This window comes from Stegostoma tigrinum, chromosome 11, assembly GCF_030684315.1.
Source record: "Stegostoma tigrinum isolate sSteTig4 chromosome 11, sSteTig4.hap1, whole genome shotgun sequence".
Taxonomy (NCBI): Eukaryota; Metazoa; Chordata; class Chondrichthyes; order Orectolobiformes; family Stegostomatidae; genus Stegostoma; species Stegostoma tigrinum.
In genome coordinates, this window is record NC_081364.1 from 70,679,402 (window position 1) to 70,695,736 (window position 16,335).

General features: G+C 43.5%; 1 non-coding gene across 1 annotated transcript; it reads left to right on the plus strand.

Moving 5' to 3' along the window:
• The first annotated feature begins 15,004 nt into the window (after positions 1–15,004).
• On the plus strand, positions 15,005–15,086 carry trnas-aga (transfer RNA serine (anticodon AGA)). The gene has a single exon. It is a non-coding gene; the product is annotated as a tRNA-Ser (tRNA).
• The last annotated feature ends 1,249 nt before the right edge of the window (positions 15,087–16,335 follow it).

The window sequence follows — 16,335 nt, forward strand, 5'->3', positions numbered from 1 at the left end:
GAGTTAACAAGGCTTCTATCACATTCTGCGGAAGTGTCATTGAACTTGAATCATTAACTCCAGTTTTATTATTCTTAAGACACACTGCCAGAACTGATGTGATTTTCCAGCAACTTCTCTTTTTGTCCGTGACTGACAGCATCACAGCTCTTTTGGTTTAACTGACGAAGAAATTTTATCGTTTGAAAGCTGAAACAAACTAGCTCACCAGCTTCAATTGAAATCTATTTGGCATGAGTTTCATGACAAGTCCCTCAGCAGAGTCTCATCACGAGTCAAATTATCTTTGAGTGAGCTTGAAGAAACAAACCACGCGTCTGTTGAATCTGAGGTGCTGCTCAGCACAACGATCAAACAACATGCATAGAACAGGTTTGTGGCTTTGTGACTGAAATTGCTTGCTTCGGGTCATTGTAGGCAATGGGGATTGCAGGTCAAACAGTTTCTTGAAATTGTACAATTCTACCATTGACGATGAACTTGAAACTTACAAGATAATGTATGGTTTAGAAGGGGTGGACGCTAGGAAGTTGTTTCCGTTAGGCGGGGAGACTAGGACCCGTGGGCACAGCCTTAAAGTTAGAGGGGGTAAATTTTAAACTGAAATGAGACGACATTTCTTCAGCCAGAGAGTGGTGGGCTTGTGGAATTCATTGCCGCAGAGTGCAGTGGAGGCCGGGACGTTAGATGCCTTCAAGGCAGAGATCGACAAATTCTTGATCTCAAAAGGAATCAAGGGCTACAGGGAGAGTGCAGGGAAGTGGTGTTGAAATGCCGATCAGCCATGATTTAAATGGCAGAGTGGACTTGATGGTCCGAATGGCCTTACTTCCACTCCTATGTCTTATAGTCTTATAGTCTAACTGAACAATGCTAAATGCTGAAATGTGGAGAAGGCCAATGCTGTGATTGTTATGGGTAAACAGATGAGGTTACTCACGATGGTGTATCGTTGTGTTCATCAGTTAGCTCCGCTGGTTATTGCGTGCTCCTTATAACGTCATGTGACGAGCTCGATCACGATACTAACTGTATATGTCAGACCCATATTACTAGTTTCGTACTTTGCGTCCTGTTCGGTGGCGTATGATGCAGTCTTTGCTTTTTCTCTTCACCATCGGCATGCAATTGAGATATGTTTCTGGGTGTTTTCGCTGCCGCATCGCAGTCAGCGATCAGATTGTTTGTTCTGATTGATCCCGCAGCTGACATGCTGCATTTTCACACAACTTCTCAATGTGCAGCTGCAAAACAGTATAATGTGACATTCAAAAGTGACTGTCGAAGCAGTGACTAATCGGACGCATGATCACAACTTTGCCCAGTGCAGCAAAATGATCAGAGCTCACTGCTCCACAAGAACTTATAAAAATAACAGGAAAAAGAATTTGTGTACAAACTAAGCTAACCTGGCATAATCTGAAAGAGAAGCAGAATTATTGTTTCATATCGAACAAAACTACTCAAAATTATCTTGCCGGCTGTCTATCACCACTTTGCCCACGACTGCCAATTGTGCCAACTGCCCTGGCCTTGCCTCAATTATCTGCATTGAAGCTAACAAACAAACCGCTCCCGAACTTAATAAGTCTTGTATCAAGTTCTGCAGAAGCATCACTGGACTTGAAACGTGAACTCTGATTTTTTTTTCACAGATGCTGCTAGACATGCTGAGCTTTTCCAATAACTTCATGAACAAAAACGGAATTTGCTGGAACTGACCGATATCATTGAGTGCAGTCTTTTTCGAAAATCTGATCAGGGTGTTTGTCAAAATGCAGGCAAGCAGTCGGGGTGTGCCCACCATTTGCAGCATCATCACTATAATGTCTGAATCTCAAACCTGTTATAGCTCTTCCTAAAATAAATGAATTCCCCATTGCTTGGGGAGAAAAGACACCAAACAGCTTCAGTAACAGCCTTTTCCCTAGTATCTCCGTGCTCCCATGAGCCTGCTGTTTGCGCCCATTCTCCTTTTCATCTGGCGTTTGCCCATTGCTGAATGGATTTACCCAGTTACATCCTCTGGCAGGCAATGCTTTGCATTTTGTTCAGAGAATTTGACTGGGAAGCTGCGCCTGTCTGCACATCCCGCCGGCGTCTCAGGACCCACGAGGAACAGAAACAGTTCGAGAGACTGTATTCAGATTGAAGGGTTTACTGTTTGTTGTGGGAAATCAAGGAAACAAATTAAACTGTCAGATCAGCATACAGGAGGTTCCGGCATAGAGGATCTTTAGAGGAAATATGAACAGCACACAGCCATTTCAAAACAGCGACTCCTGTCAATAGGCCCAGGGTGCTCCCACTACACAAGGAATTCTCACTGTGTAATAAAAGCTCGCTGAAGGAGAAAAAATATCCACCTTCATTCCACACAGCAGCAACAATACGTGGTCAGGAGGTGTGCAATGACAGGCCGACAAAGCTGTTGAGAGAGACATCAACTCACTGATATCATAAAATGGTCAGTTATGTAAAGGTGCCTTCTCTCTGTCATGAACAGTCGTATTCAATCAGTGTGGAAGCAGGCCCTTTGGCCCAACTTAGAACACACTGAGCCACACAGCATCCCATCCAGACAGACACCCCTCTCAACCTACTTCATCCACACATCCCTGCGCACTGCAGGCGATTTAGTATGGCCAATCTACCTAGCCCACACATCTTTGGACTGAGGGAGGAAACTGGACCACCCTGAGGAAACCCACGCAGACACGGGGAGAACATACAAACTCCACACGGACAGCCACCTGAGGGTGGAATCGAACCGACGTAATTATATCCGAAAATGTTGTAAAACATGCTGACTGGAAGGATGTGGCTGTGCAGTGTCTTTGAGCTGAAGGAGAAGCAGGCACTTACTGAAGCCCACTTTCCAGAATTACAGCTGTAGACAAGCAGTTGATGAACATGTGCGAAAAATCCAGGGAGGTTTTTAATGAATTCAGTTTTACTGTCTGTTCAATATTTCAGGCAGTGAGGTCCATATAACTATCACCTTCTAGCTGAAAAAAAGTGTTTGTCCTTGTCCCCTAAATCTTTCTGACTCCGATAGTTTACATCCATGTTCAAAACTTTCCATACAACTCTCGGTATTCTCTCTCTATGTGTGCATTCCATTGCCTTGTTGGACTTCGTCAAATACATCATTCTTTCCCGGTTTGAATTCCATTCCTCATTTTTCTGCTCACCTAACCAGTCTATCGACACCTTCCTACACTTGAAATCGTCCCTCTTCATACTCGATGAAGTTAACAAATCTTGTGTCTCCTGCAAACTTCTTAACCATGCCTCTGACATTGATTCACAAATCATTGAACGTGTCTGTAGGCCAATGAGGGGCAGTTTATGACAGCCTATAAAATACCAACAGGACTAGGCAAGGTAAACAGAGGATGCATGTTTCTGATGACTGGAGAGTCCATAACCTGAGATCACACTTTACGATAAGCTTTAAGCGACTTAGGACTGAGGTAAGGGGAAAATCACCGCCCAAAAGGCAACAAACCTGAAGGATTATGTGCTGCAGAAAGCAATTGAAGCTAAAACATTGATTACTTTTACAAGAAGCAGTTAGTTATTGTTCTTCGGCCTCAAGGGACAAACTGATTTGGAATGAACATTGAAACAGGGGACTGAGTTGGGCAATTTCCATAATCATATTGAATAATGGAGCAGACTGCAAGGACGGATTGGCAAATTCCTGCTTCAACATCCATATTCCTAGCACAGATATCATGGGACCTCACACCAAGCCTGAAAAGAGACTACCCATGACAAAAACACCCAGCAATAATAACCACTTGCTTCTTGATGCAATATTGTATCCGATTAGTTTGGTGCACTGACACTATTTTCACACTTCTTTGAGAGATATATGTAAATAGCTGTGCATTCTTTAATGTAAAAATGACGATGACAGTTGGTGTAGTGTGGGTCATGTCATAGAATGAAAAGCACTGTGACAGCGGGGGTGTAAAATTGTCTGTGAAGAATTGTTTCCCAGACTCAAGGACAGTTCACAGTGATGTTCCATGGAGTCGTTTTGAGACCCACCTCTCTTCTGAGCAGATATTAGGAAGCCGCACATTTTGGTGCAGATAATTTCACAATCCTAAATGAGTCAAAAACGCATAGAATCATAGAAGCCCTACTCATTCAGGCAGAGACCCTCCCCACCTTTGAAGCTATATTGATCCTCGAAGAAAAGCAAAGTTGCTGGAAAAGCTCAGCAGGACTGGCAGCATCTCTGGAGGAAAAAGTTAAGGTGTTGGGTCCAGTGACGATTCCTCAGACCCTATAAGAGCTTTCTGTAAACCTGCATTTACCACATCCGGACTATCTGGTCTGCACATGACGGGGTATTTTCCCACAGCCAATTCATCCCACCTGCATGTGTTTTGTCTGTGGGAAGAAACTCCAAAGCAGATAGAGGAGAGAAGGCACAAACTCCACAAACACGTCACCTCAGGTAGAATCGAAGCTGAGTCCCTTTTGCTGAAAGGTCCCAAACATGTACAGAACCTTCACAGTGGGGAATTGAACGCTGGTCTCCTGCGCGACAGGCAGGGCTACTAACTACTATACTACCGAGGACAGCACATGAGCATACAGCCCCTTGAGCCCTTTATGTGTGCAATCGTCAAATAAAACTAATTCACTATCCGAATTCTACTTTCCATCGCTTGGCCCATAGTTTTGTATGCCTTAACATCACAAATTCATATCGAAATGCTTCCTAAAGTTATGAGGATATCTGACTTTAGGACACTTACTGTCAGTGGCTTGCAGATTAAACACACACACACTGGTTGAAAAGTTTTTTACGCCTATCTACGCAAACCTTCCTCCATTTTACTCTATATTTATTACCCCTTGTGATCAATCCCTCCATCAAGAGAATACATTTCTTTCAGTCCAACTTACCCAGATCTCTTCTTATTTTGCACATCTCAAGCATGTTTCCTGTAAATCATCTCTGGTCTCAGTAAAACAACCCCAGTCAGTCCAATCTCTCTTCATAACGGAAGCTCTTCAGCCCACACTGTATCCCGGTCAATCTCTTCTGCATCGTTTCCAGTGCTATCACATCCCTCATGCTAGGTGAATTACAAGGCTGCACACAACATTCTAGCTGTACCTGAATTAACAAATTACATAAATGACACAGAAATCCGCAGAAAATAATCTTTTCCAACAAAGTCTCTTTTGACCAATATTGCCCTGTTCACTTTTCCTGCGTCTGACGCTCAAATCAGCGCTGGTCCATGTCAGTAAAAGCTGTGACATGCCATTTGATTTCACAACCGCAGGATCTAAATGGATCAACTGGCGTGAAGGTCCCAGTGGTGAAACCGGGGAATGTGCAACCAGCATTGTTGATCAAAATAGGGCAGACTGAACGATGTCACTGTGAAAATGAGGGTCCGATTGTGCTCAGCCTGAGTGAAGTGAAGGAGGAATGGAAAGGAGAGTTAGTGATTGTGGCAGAGAGAGAATTCTCCAAGAGGTAGTTTTGAATTCAGACACATCGAATGCAGATATGTGAGAGAGCCGGGGTTGAGAGATGATTGTCACCACCTCAAAGAATAATTTCACATGAAAATGTTTGATACTTTCCGCATTTGTGAGGGGTAGGTCATGCCTTACAAACCTTATCGAGTTTTTTGAGGATGTGACTAGTAAGGTTGATGAGGGTCGAGCTGTGGATGTGGTGTATATGGACTTCAGTAAGGCATTTGATAAGGTTCCCCATGGAAGGCTCATTCAGAAGGTCAGGAGGAATGGGATACAGGGGAACTTAGCTGCTTGGATACAGAATTGGCTGGCCAACAGAAGACAGCGAGTGGTAGTAGAAGGAAAATATTCTGCCTGGAAGTCAGTGGTGAGTGGGGTTCCACAGGGCTCTGTCCTTGGGCCTCTACTGTTTGTAATTTTTATTAATGACTTGGACGAGGGAATTGAAGGATGGGTCAGCAAGTTTGCAGACGACACAAAGGTCGGAGGTGTCGTTGACAGTGTAGAGGGCTGTTGTAGGCTGCAGCGGGACATTGACAGGATGCAGAGATGGGCTGAGAGGTGGCAGATGGAGTTCAACCTGGATAAATGCGAGGTGATGCATTTTGGAAGGTCGAATTTGAAAGCTGAGTACAGGATTAAGGATAGGATTCTTGGCAGCGTGGAGGAACAGAGGGATCTTGGTGTGCAGATACATAGATCCCTTAAAATGGCCACCCAAGTGGACAGGGTTGTTAAGAAAGCATATGGTGTTTTGGCTTTCATTAACAGGGGGATTGAGTTTAAGAGTCGTGAGATCTTGTTGCAGCTCTATAAAACTTTGGTTAGACCGCACTTGGAATACTGCGTCCAGTTCTGGGCGCCCTATTATAGGAAAGATGTGGATGCTTTGGAGAGGGTTCAGAGGAGGTTTACCAGGATGCTGCCTGGACTGGAGGGCTTATCTTATGAAGAGAGGTTGACTGAGCTCGGTCTCTTTTCATTGGAGAAAAGGAGGAGGAGAGGGGACCTAATTGAGGTATACAAGATAATGAGAGGCATAGATAGAGTCGATAGCCAGAGACTATTTCCCAGGGCAGAAATGGCTAGCACGAGGGGTCATAGTTTTAAGCTGGTTGGTGGAAAGTATAGAGGGGATGTCAGAGGCAGGTTCTTTACGCAGAGAGTTGTGAGAGCATGGAATGCGTTGCCAGCAGCAGTTGTGGAAGTAAGGTCATTGGGGTCATTTAAGAGACTGCTGGACATGCATATGGTCACAGAAATTTGAGGGTGCATCCATGAGGATCAATGGTCGGCACAACATTGTGGGCTGAAGGGCCTGTTCTGTGCTGTACTGTTCTATGTTCTATGTTCTATTTCTGTAGCCCATGGCACAATATATTTGAAAAATGCAGCAAGTACCCATTGCTGTGACTCGGATTTGAGCCGAGGTTGCTGTGGCCACAACGCAGAGTACTAACCACTATACGATCACGGCACCACATGGATTAGCTTGCACGCAAAGAGCAATAACTACAGTGGCAGAGGATATGTCAGGAACAACACCAGATCAACAACAGGAATTCATTCCAACCAGTGCACTGTAATGTCGCGATTCACACAGGTCTGGATCTGTAATTACGATGCTACCAGAGACTGTGGAGATTCCATCAATGATTATATTGAAGACTGAGACTGATAGATTTCTACGAAATAGCAAAGACTCAGTGTATAGTGCCAGCTATTGTTGACATGTACCTTTCAATAGGTATCTAGTTTAATGTCTGATACTCCATCAGCTCCTTCACACAAGGAAGTAACTATTGCTGCATACGACCATGTAATCTCAGTTCCTGGGCACAGAACCAGAGAAACTCAGTGACCAGCCGCGAAGATATAAAAGAAAATGGGGTTGGCAGTGAGCGTGCAGACATACTGCAAATTAGGATTATTCCACGGCACAACATCGTGGGCCGAAGGGCCTGCAGTGTGCTGTACTTTTTCTATGTTCTATGTTCTATACCTTGTGATAATGGATGACGGGATAGTCTGCGCAATATGAGCCACGACAATGTGACAAAATCGAGATCGAGCCGCAGGGATCATGTGTAGAATGATGAGAGCAAATGTTGAATAAGGTAATGATCAGGGTGATACAGACAGAAGTGATGCAAACAGTGAGTTCGTGGTCCTTCTGTGATGGTGTAGAGATGCGTGAAATGCCGAGTCTGTGAGCTCCAAACTCACCTGGAACAGCTTTTATTGACATGGAGCAGGGATTATTGGGGCATCTGGCTGTATGCAAAGATACTCAGCAATTTTAATCTGAGGCAAAATAGTTTTTGGAAGCACAGTTATTTGTGGATTGAGGGAGGAGCTGTCCGTGAAAATGTCACAATTATAATGAAAAATGCTGCAAATATTGAACTCGTCAAGAGAGAAGTCTGTGCCGGGAGAAATAGAGGTAACGTTTTTGCTCTCTTACTTTTGTCATATGGCTGACCCTGCACTGGGTTGAATTGTGGGAAGGGCCTTTTTTTTTGCTCATTTCATATTATTCAATTTCATGCAAACATGCACAGGTCACTGAAGTCATCCGAACTTCCGAAAAATATCGGTAATATATGGTGTTGTGATTAGGCTCGAGTTTACCTCAGGTTACGGAGGGAAAGCAGGCAAGCCAAGTTGACATTTATCAGATCAGTAGTGATCGCATTGAATGGCTAAGTACAATCGATAGGGTGAATTGTAACTTCCTGAAAACAAATGGCAGTGAAACTCACCGTATCGCAAAAGGGAGATGACTGAATTGATGTAGCGACTGTGATTATTTTTGTTGGTTGTTTATGTTGTTAATGTTACCCTTACTGGTCATGTTCCTGCTGACAACACAACACAAAGGTGAATAGCCTGACTGAGCAGTGATGGCTAAGGCACCCTTCCCCTCTTTAAGCCACCTGAATATGTACCTTTATGTTCTCAGGGACAGTAACTGACAGGAAAAGGATTGCGGACAGAGCTGCACTGCCTTTGCTGTTGTCACCATCAGGAAAAATAACACTTGATTCCCTGACTGGGAGTCGATCCCGGGCCACAGCGGTGACAGCACCGAATCCTAACCACGAGACCACCAGGGATGTTGGCAGATGTAAGTGCATCGTTTCTTAATGACACAACTTCTGGCTTTTTTTCTTTCTGTGGCATTTGCTTCTCCTCAAACATGATTGAACCATCGTGTTTTACAGCACAGAAAGAGGCTCAACATCCCAGTTTCCAGCCTTGGCTTTGTGTGCGGGCCATTTGAGATATTCCCATTCCCTTGGGGAAGTGGACCACATTTTCACCCTCAGAAGGTAATAAACAGACACATTACCCAGAAGCGGACAAAGGCCTCAGCAGAGACCAACCCCCAGAATGTAGGATTTCACCCATTTGGGTTCTATAGTCCCATTTCACACTTCAAAACCAGAATCTGATTACAGCAAAGAAATAAAGCATGTGGCCGCTCCTCTCTCCGTGTTGCTCCCCCATTGTTTCCTTGTCAACCTACAGTTTATAATACCTCACCTCACCTCACTGCTGGCCTGTGGGGGAAATGGCATTGGCATAATTTCAGACAGTATTGAAAGTCCTCTTTTAGATGTTGGATGCCGCAGTTGTACAAACATTCTCATCTCCTCCAATTAGAAGTAACCTCATGACTGGTGCTTTACAAGACCATTGCTTTAAATACTGCGCTACAGAGCGAAGGCAGTGCCCTGTAAGGTAGGGTTTCATGCATTAGAAGCTGCTATGAAATAGATGACAGTATAGCCTGTGCAGTATAAACCAAGACAATGCAACAAAACTGAAATGGAGCCGAGAGGATCATGTGCAGAAGGATGAGAGATGCAATGCTAAATCAGGTAGTGACCAAGGAGATACAGATAGAAGTCTTCGCTCATAGTCTGCTGATTAGGATTCACTGCCTTCACTGCCATGGCGTGTTCCTGGTTAAAATTTGCAATAATAGCTATGTTATATTGATCGATGTTTCGAAGCAGAATTATATCGTACACCAGGCGGTATCGGCTCAATCTATTTCCCAGTTCTACATCAGCAATGTCAGCTGCAGTAGCCTGATGTGCAATTTGTTTAAGACAAGTACAGATGGGAGGTCAGGGAATATGAAGGGCAACGGTGGTTTGTGAGAGTTGACTGTGGGCCTGATGGAGCCAGGCTTAGTGTGGGAGCTGAAGAATGGTTTTTCCTGTTTACTCTGGTATACGGATCACGCCGGAACAACCAACCACAATTTTGTTTGTTTGCTGCTCTTTGCACATCTCACCTTGGTTCAGTGCCCTGATGGGATCCACACATTTTTAAGTTGGCGAATTTTACTCCAGTCAGTTTTGCAGCCTTACACCAACATCATGCATTTTAGAGTAGAAAGAGACAACTCAGCCCATCAAGTCTGCTCCGCTATTAAATGAGCGGATAATCCTGAACTGCCTTTTCATGGATTTCTCCGTAACCTCTGATACCCTTGTTGCTAAAAATATTTTCATCTCAACCTTATTTATACTTAGTGGCCGAGCTTCGACAACCGTCTTCTGGAAAGGAATCCACCGATTCACAACCATCTGAGAGGATAAATTTTACCTCGACCCTGCCTTAAATGTGCGACTTCCATTCTGATATTAGACACTCCCTTCCCCAAACGGCCCCAGAAGGGAACTAACCTTTCTGCATCCAATCCTTTACATCACCAATAACACCTGTACGTTTCAACAAAGAGCATTTTTATCATACTGTTTCTGAGCTGATCAAAGCAATGGATTTCAGTGCTTCTTCCCCTTTAATTCACCTCTGATGTGGAACTCTCACTGATTCTGACAGAGATTATCATGATCACCAAGGAGGCAATGTTGGGCAATGTAATGGGGCTAAAGGTAGACATGTCTCTTGGCCCTGATGAAATGCATCACAGGATACGAAAAGAGGTGATGAGGGACATAGCAAATGATCTAGTAATTATTTACCAAACTTTACCGGACTCTGGGCTGGTTCCCGCAGATTGAAAAACAATCAATTCGATGTCACTGTTTAAAGAAGGAAGTCGACAAAAGGCAGGTAGCTTTAGGTTAGTTAGCTTAACTTTGGTAGTGGGGAAAATGCTTGAATCCATCATTAAGGAATAAACAACAAGATATCTGGACATCAATTGTTCCATTCAGAACACCCAGCATGTGTTCATGAGAATGGGTCATGTTTAACTAACTTGGTGGAATTCTTTGAAGACATTCCCTGCAATGTGAACAATGGGGCCCTGTGGATGTGGCGTATCTGGATTTCCAGAAGGCATTTGACAAGGTACCACACCACAGGCTGCTATAACAGATAAAGTTGCACGGTATGGCAGGTAAAATATTGGCATGGATAGAGGGTTGGTTGACTAGTTAAAAAACAAAGAGTAGAGGCAAATGGGTGTTTTTTCTCATTGGTGATCAGTGGCTAGTGGTATCCCTCAGGGATCAGTGCTGGGACCAGAATTGCTTACAATTTGCACAGATGATTTGGAGTTGGGGACGAAGTGCGGTGTGTCAAAATTTGCAGATGACACTAAGATGAGTATAGAGCAAAGTGTGCAGAAGAAACTAAAAGTCTGCAGTGGGATATTGATAGTCTAAGTTAGTGGGCAAAGGTCTGGCAGATGGAGTACAATTTTGATAACTGTGAGGTCATCTATTTTAGTAGGAATAACGCAAAATGGACTATGTTTTAAATGGTAAAATATAGCAGCACGCTGTTGTGCAGAGGGACTTGGGTGTCCTTGTGCATGAATCGCTAAAAGCAGGATTGCAGGTGCAGCAGGTAATTAAAAAGGCAAATGGAATTTTGGTGAAAGGGAGAAACTGATCTGCAGCCAAAATGGTACAAAATCAAAAGTCAGAAGCAGTGTCGGTGAGAAAAGATATAAGGGTGTAAAGTACCCTTTCTGGTGGTCTCATGGTTAGGATATGGTGCTTTCACCACCATAGGCTGAGTTCCGTTTTTGGTCAGGGAATGGAAGTTCTATTCTGCTTGTTTATTGTGATGACTGATTTTCAGGAGCAGGAAAGAAGCTCTGGAGCTGGTAGATGGACTGGTTTGTCCCACAAATTATTCAAGTTAACAGAAGTCAAAGAACTGCAGATATTGAAAGTCTGAAAGAGAAACAGGAATTGACCGAGAAAAAAGGAGGCCTGGCAGCATCTCGAGAGAGAAACAGAGGTAACCTTTTAGGTCCAACGATCGTTAATTGGAACGAGGCTAGTTATGCATTCCAATAATATAATATCAGGAGAAGTTATCAGCTTTACGTGTCAACTGGCATATTTATCTTTTTTTTTCTCTGATTAGCCGACAATTGTTAATTGTTACCGTTCACAAAACAGCAACAAACAAAACTGCCAGTTGGGTTAGCCTCAGGCAGCTGGAGTGGGAGCAGAGAAATAATCATGCGTTGAGTCTAACAACAAGAAGTGAGCCACTTCGGGCTTCAGGAATCAAGCAACTGGCACTATTTGCAAGAGGTTTAGACAATGTAGCCTCAATGTAAGCCATAGGCACCAGTAGGACTCAAAAAAAAACAATATCTTGATTATTAGAAAGGCACATTAACCAACTAATCCATTGTGCAACACAACCTGACTCAGCTCCCATCCATATGTTCATGAACTTAAACACCCGAACACAGAAACTTTGCGCTTTTTTTTCTATCTCAATGTTACTCAGTGAGAACTTAAGTCACACACCACTTTTGTAAAGGTGGTCAGATCACAGCTGAACATTTCCAGTGAAAATGCACAGAAAGAGACAATCTCCTCTCACACTGCTTTAACACTGATATTTTCACAATTTAAACTGGAGAGGTAAAGAGCATCCTCTCTGCACCCATTAACCACGTTAATACACACAGACAAAACCTCGCAAACTGCAGTCAATTATCTTCTCCCTGCTCAAGGAAAGATTAAAAGGTTTAGGAAAGGTTTACAAAGATGCTGCCAGGGTTGGAACGCTTGAGCTGGAGGGAGACGCTGAATAAACTCAGGCTATTTATACTGGAGGGTTGGAGGCTGAGGAGTGACCTAATAGAATTTAATAAAATCTTGAAGATTAGTGATCGGGTCTTTTTCCCAGGGTAGGGGAGTCCAAACGTGAGGTTAGAGGTTTCAGGTTGAGGGTAAAGACTTTAAAGGGACATAGCGTGTAATGTTTTGTTACGCAGGATGGTGCGTGTCTGGAATGAACTGACTCGGGAAATGGTGTAGGCTGGTATAAATACAACATATAAAAGGCATCAGCATGGATACATGTACACGAAGGGTTTATGGGCCAAATGTTGGCAAACAGGACGAGATTAATTTTGGAAACCTGGTCGTCATGGTTGAGTTGAACCAAAGACTCTGTTTCTGTGCTGAATATCTCTCGTACTCTATAATTGCTTGAAGTGTGGAAAGGGTTCAAAACATCTTACCTGTTACTCACTAGCAAGATCGTACTTAGGAGAGGTGAATCAAATGCTCCAAGCATTGGAAGAGATCTAGTCAGTCTTTCTGTCTGCTCTCACACCAGCGAATTCACACGGGAGAGAAATCATGCATTTGTTCTGAAACACTACATTCCCTACAGTGTGGAAATAGGCCCTTTGTCCCATCAAGTCCACACTGCCCCTTGGAGTATCCCACCCAGTCCCATCCCCTATAAACCACACACCGCTGAACACTATGGGCAATTTAGCATGGCCAATCCAACGAGCCTGTACATCTTTGGACTGTGGGCAGAAACGGAAGCACCCGGAGAAAACCCATGCAGACACAGGGCGAATGTACAAACGCCACGCAGACAGTCGCCCAAGGCTTGAATCGAACCCAGGTCCCTGGCGCTGTGAGGCTGCAATGTTCACGACTGAATCACCATACTGCTGACTGTGGGAAAGGATTCAATCAATCATCCCACTTTCTGAGACATCTTGGCAGCCACACAGATGACAAATGTTTTAGTGGCCTTGACTGTAGTTGTTCATTTTAATCAAATATTTTGCACACATTCTTTGGTGACTGAAGAACTGATAACAAGACACTTCCAGTCACAGGGTGGAGTCAGGAACTACACATCTGTAATGTTGATGTCTGTTAATAAATCTGTGCCAAGTAAAGAATTGCTTACGATTTTTCATTCAGTATAAATCCCTTTTTCTTATGAAGGTGATAACTTTCAGAGAAAAAAAAAGTGTCTCCGTAACTTTTCAAACAGGCAAAATATACATTAGGGCTAGGATGTGGTGTGTGGCTAATTTAGTTCTGGTAATGTACAATGTGGCAGGTTTAATGAACTATGTCAACTTAAAAGATCTCGAAGAGAACAGTCCCCATCAAATAGTGTATTTAAGAGCATGGTGGGTGGGTTGTGGGGAATGGGTGTTTCAAATACAAAAATAAACACATTCATCCTGATTCTGTGTCTTCTGTTAATAAAACAATAGGAAGTCCATGCTCATTTATTACCCAACATACTTGTGCTATGACCTTTTATATGACCCCTTTCTGAGGGGTATGGAAAATGCAAATAAAATTCATCTATAGGCTTCCTACATGAACTCTGCTTTTAATATTAACAAGTAACTCTTGGAAAATTGTCAAGGTAGATTTCCTTTCACCGAACGATGTTGACTCAGTTTGACGGCGGTCATCTTTGGTGAATGTTCTGCTATTTCTTCTTTTACATTGTTCCCTCGCATTTTCCAAATGACAGATGAGCAATTGGAGCAAATGGGAGCCATTTAGCCAGTCAGGTCAGCTGCAAATTTTAATAAGGTCATGGCTGATTTGGTAATCCTCAACATCACTGTTCTGCCTCATCCATGTGGCCCTTGACAACCAAAATGACGAAATGTCTTCTCAGCCTTGAATAAACCGAGCCAGGACAGCCACTGTTCTCAAGAATTCCATTGATTTGCTTCTCCCTGAATGTGAGAACACCCACCTTATCTCTGATTTAAATGGGCAACTCTTTTCTCTGAGATAACACACCAGAGTATAAATCAGCATGCAACAAGCCTCCAAAGTTCGGTGTGAACTCATCGCCGTCTCCAGTGCCAGCATTTTGTTTTTAGACCTCTCATTAAACCAACTGCTCTGATTTGCACGTTAGATTTGCCAAAGATGATTCTGTTCCAAATGTACTTCATTGGCTGTGATTAGGGTGGTGGTGAAAGGCGCGATTAAAATGCAAGGACATAATTCTTCCTCGATCCATTGCCCTGATAATTAATGTCTCCGCTCATGGAGATGGATCCTTTCCATCCAATCTATCGTTCATCAACGTGTTTAGTTCAATTTAACCCCACAACAGCCGACTCCATTCTGATCAAGTACAAGGTGACAGTAAATATTAGGGTCGTGGCACAGGCATCACAAATCAAATCCTCGCCTTTCCTGTTAGATACTTTTCAAAAGAAATACTAAAAGTCAGTCAGTGGCCGGTAGTTGTGGCTGAGTGGTTCAGGCGATGGAAAAGAAATCCATTGGGGTATCCCCGCGCAGGTTCAAATCCTGCCAACTACGTTTCTCTCAAAACAAGCTCACATTTTCTCAGGCCAGGCAATGTGTTTCCATTCAGGGAAGACATGTTCTGAGCAAGAATCCCGTTGTACCCAAAGCCTCAGCTCTGTTTCACTTCCCACCAATACAGCTGGGCATGTTGAGTTTCTGCTGTGTTCCATCTGTTTATTCTGCATAACTGCTGTTTTTCATGAAATGCCTCAGTTTTAGAAAAGTACAGCTGATACAGATAATTATCATTCCAAGTGAGGCAGTTGGGAGTTTAAATTCACTCCAAGCCTGCTTTAAGAGCTTGTAATTTTCTGTCTGCCGTCCGGCATGATGGCTCAGTGGTTAGCACTGCAGTCTCACTGCACCAGGGACCCAGGTTCGATTCCAGCCTCAGATGACTCTCTGTGTGGGTTTCCTCCAGCCATTCTAGTTTCATCCTACAGTCCAAAGATATGGAGGCTAGGTGCAATGGCCATGTTAAATTGCCCATAGTGGTCATGAGTGTGTGGGGTGCAGGGGGATGGGTCTGGTTGGTATGCTTCAAGTGGCAGTGTGAACCTGTTAGGCCCAAGGGCCTGTTTCCACAAATCTAATCAACTGGCTATCACTTTCAACTGTGAAATGTGAAACTGTCGGTTTGAGGCCACTGAGGAAGGAACAAGTGCTGTTCCTACTCTACCAGTTCCCTTTTGACTGTACAGTTACGGGTTTTAAGGTAGTCAGGAAAATGTTGCTCAAACGGAAATCTTGTCTGGTGAGTCAACTCAAAGGTATTTTGATGTTGCTTTTCTCGCTACCATAAAGAGCTGAGAATGCTTGGAATCAGAAACAAAAAACAGAAACTGCACTACAGAAAGGAGAAAACAGAGTTCTGAAGAAGCTCTGAAACATTGACTCAAATTCTCTGCCCATAGATGCTCCCAGATATGCTAAGCCTTTCTCCTGCATTTATATTTCACTTGCGAATGAAAGTTTATTTTATCTATTGGGATGAAACAATCAGAATCACCACATATCAAGTTTACCACTTTAAAAAATCTGTGAAGTGATTGGATTCAAACAAACCCAGCAAGAATTCATTCTGCCACAGCCCGACTGGCCATGGAAAGTGACCTGAAAAGAAAAACAGCATCATATCTCTCCTAGCAGGCATGTCTGAGTGGTTACGGCCATTGCACTTAAAATCTAGTGAAGCTTCCCTATGCTGCTTCAGATCCTGCTGATTTTGGGAGAAATGTGGAATTGAATGCGACGGCTGTTT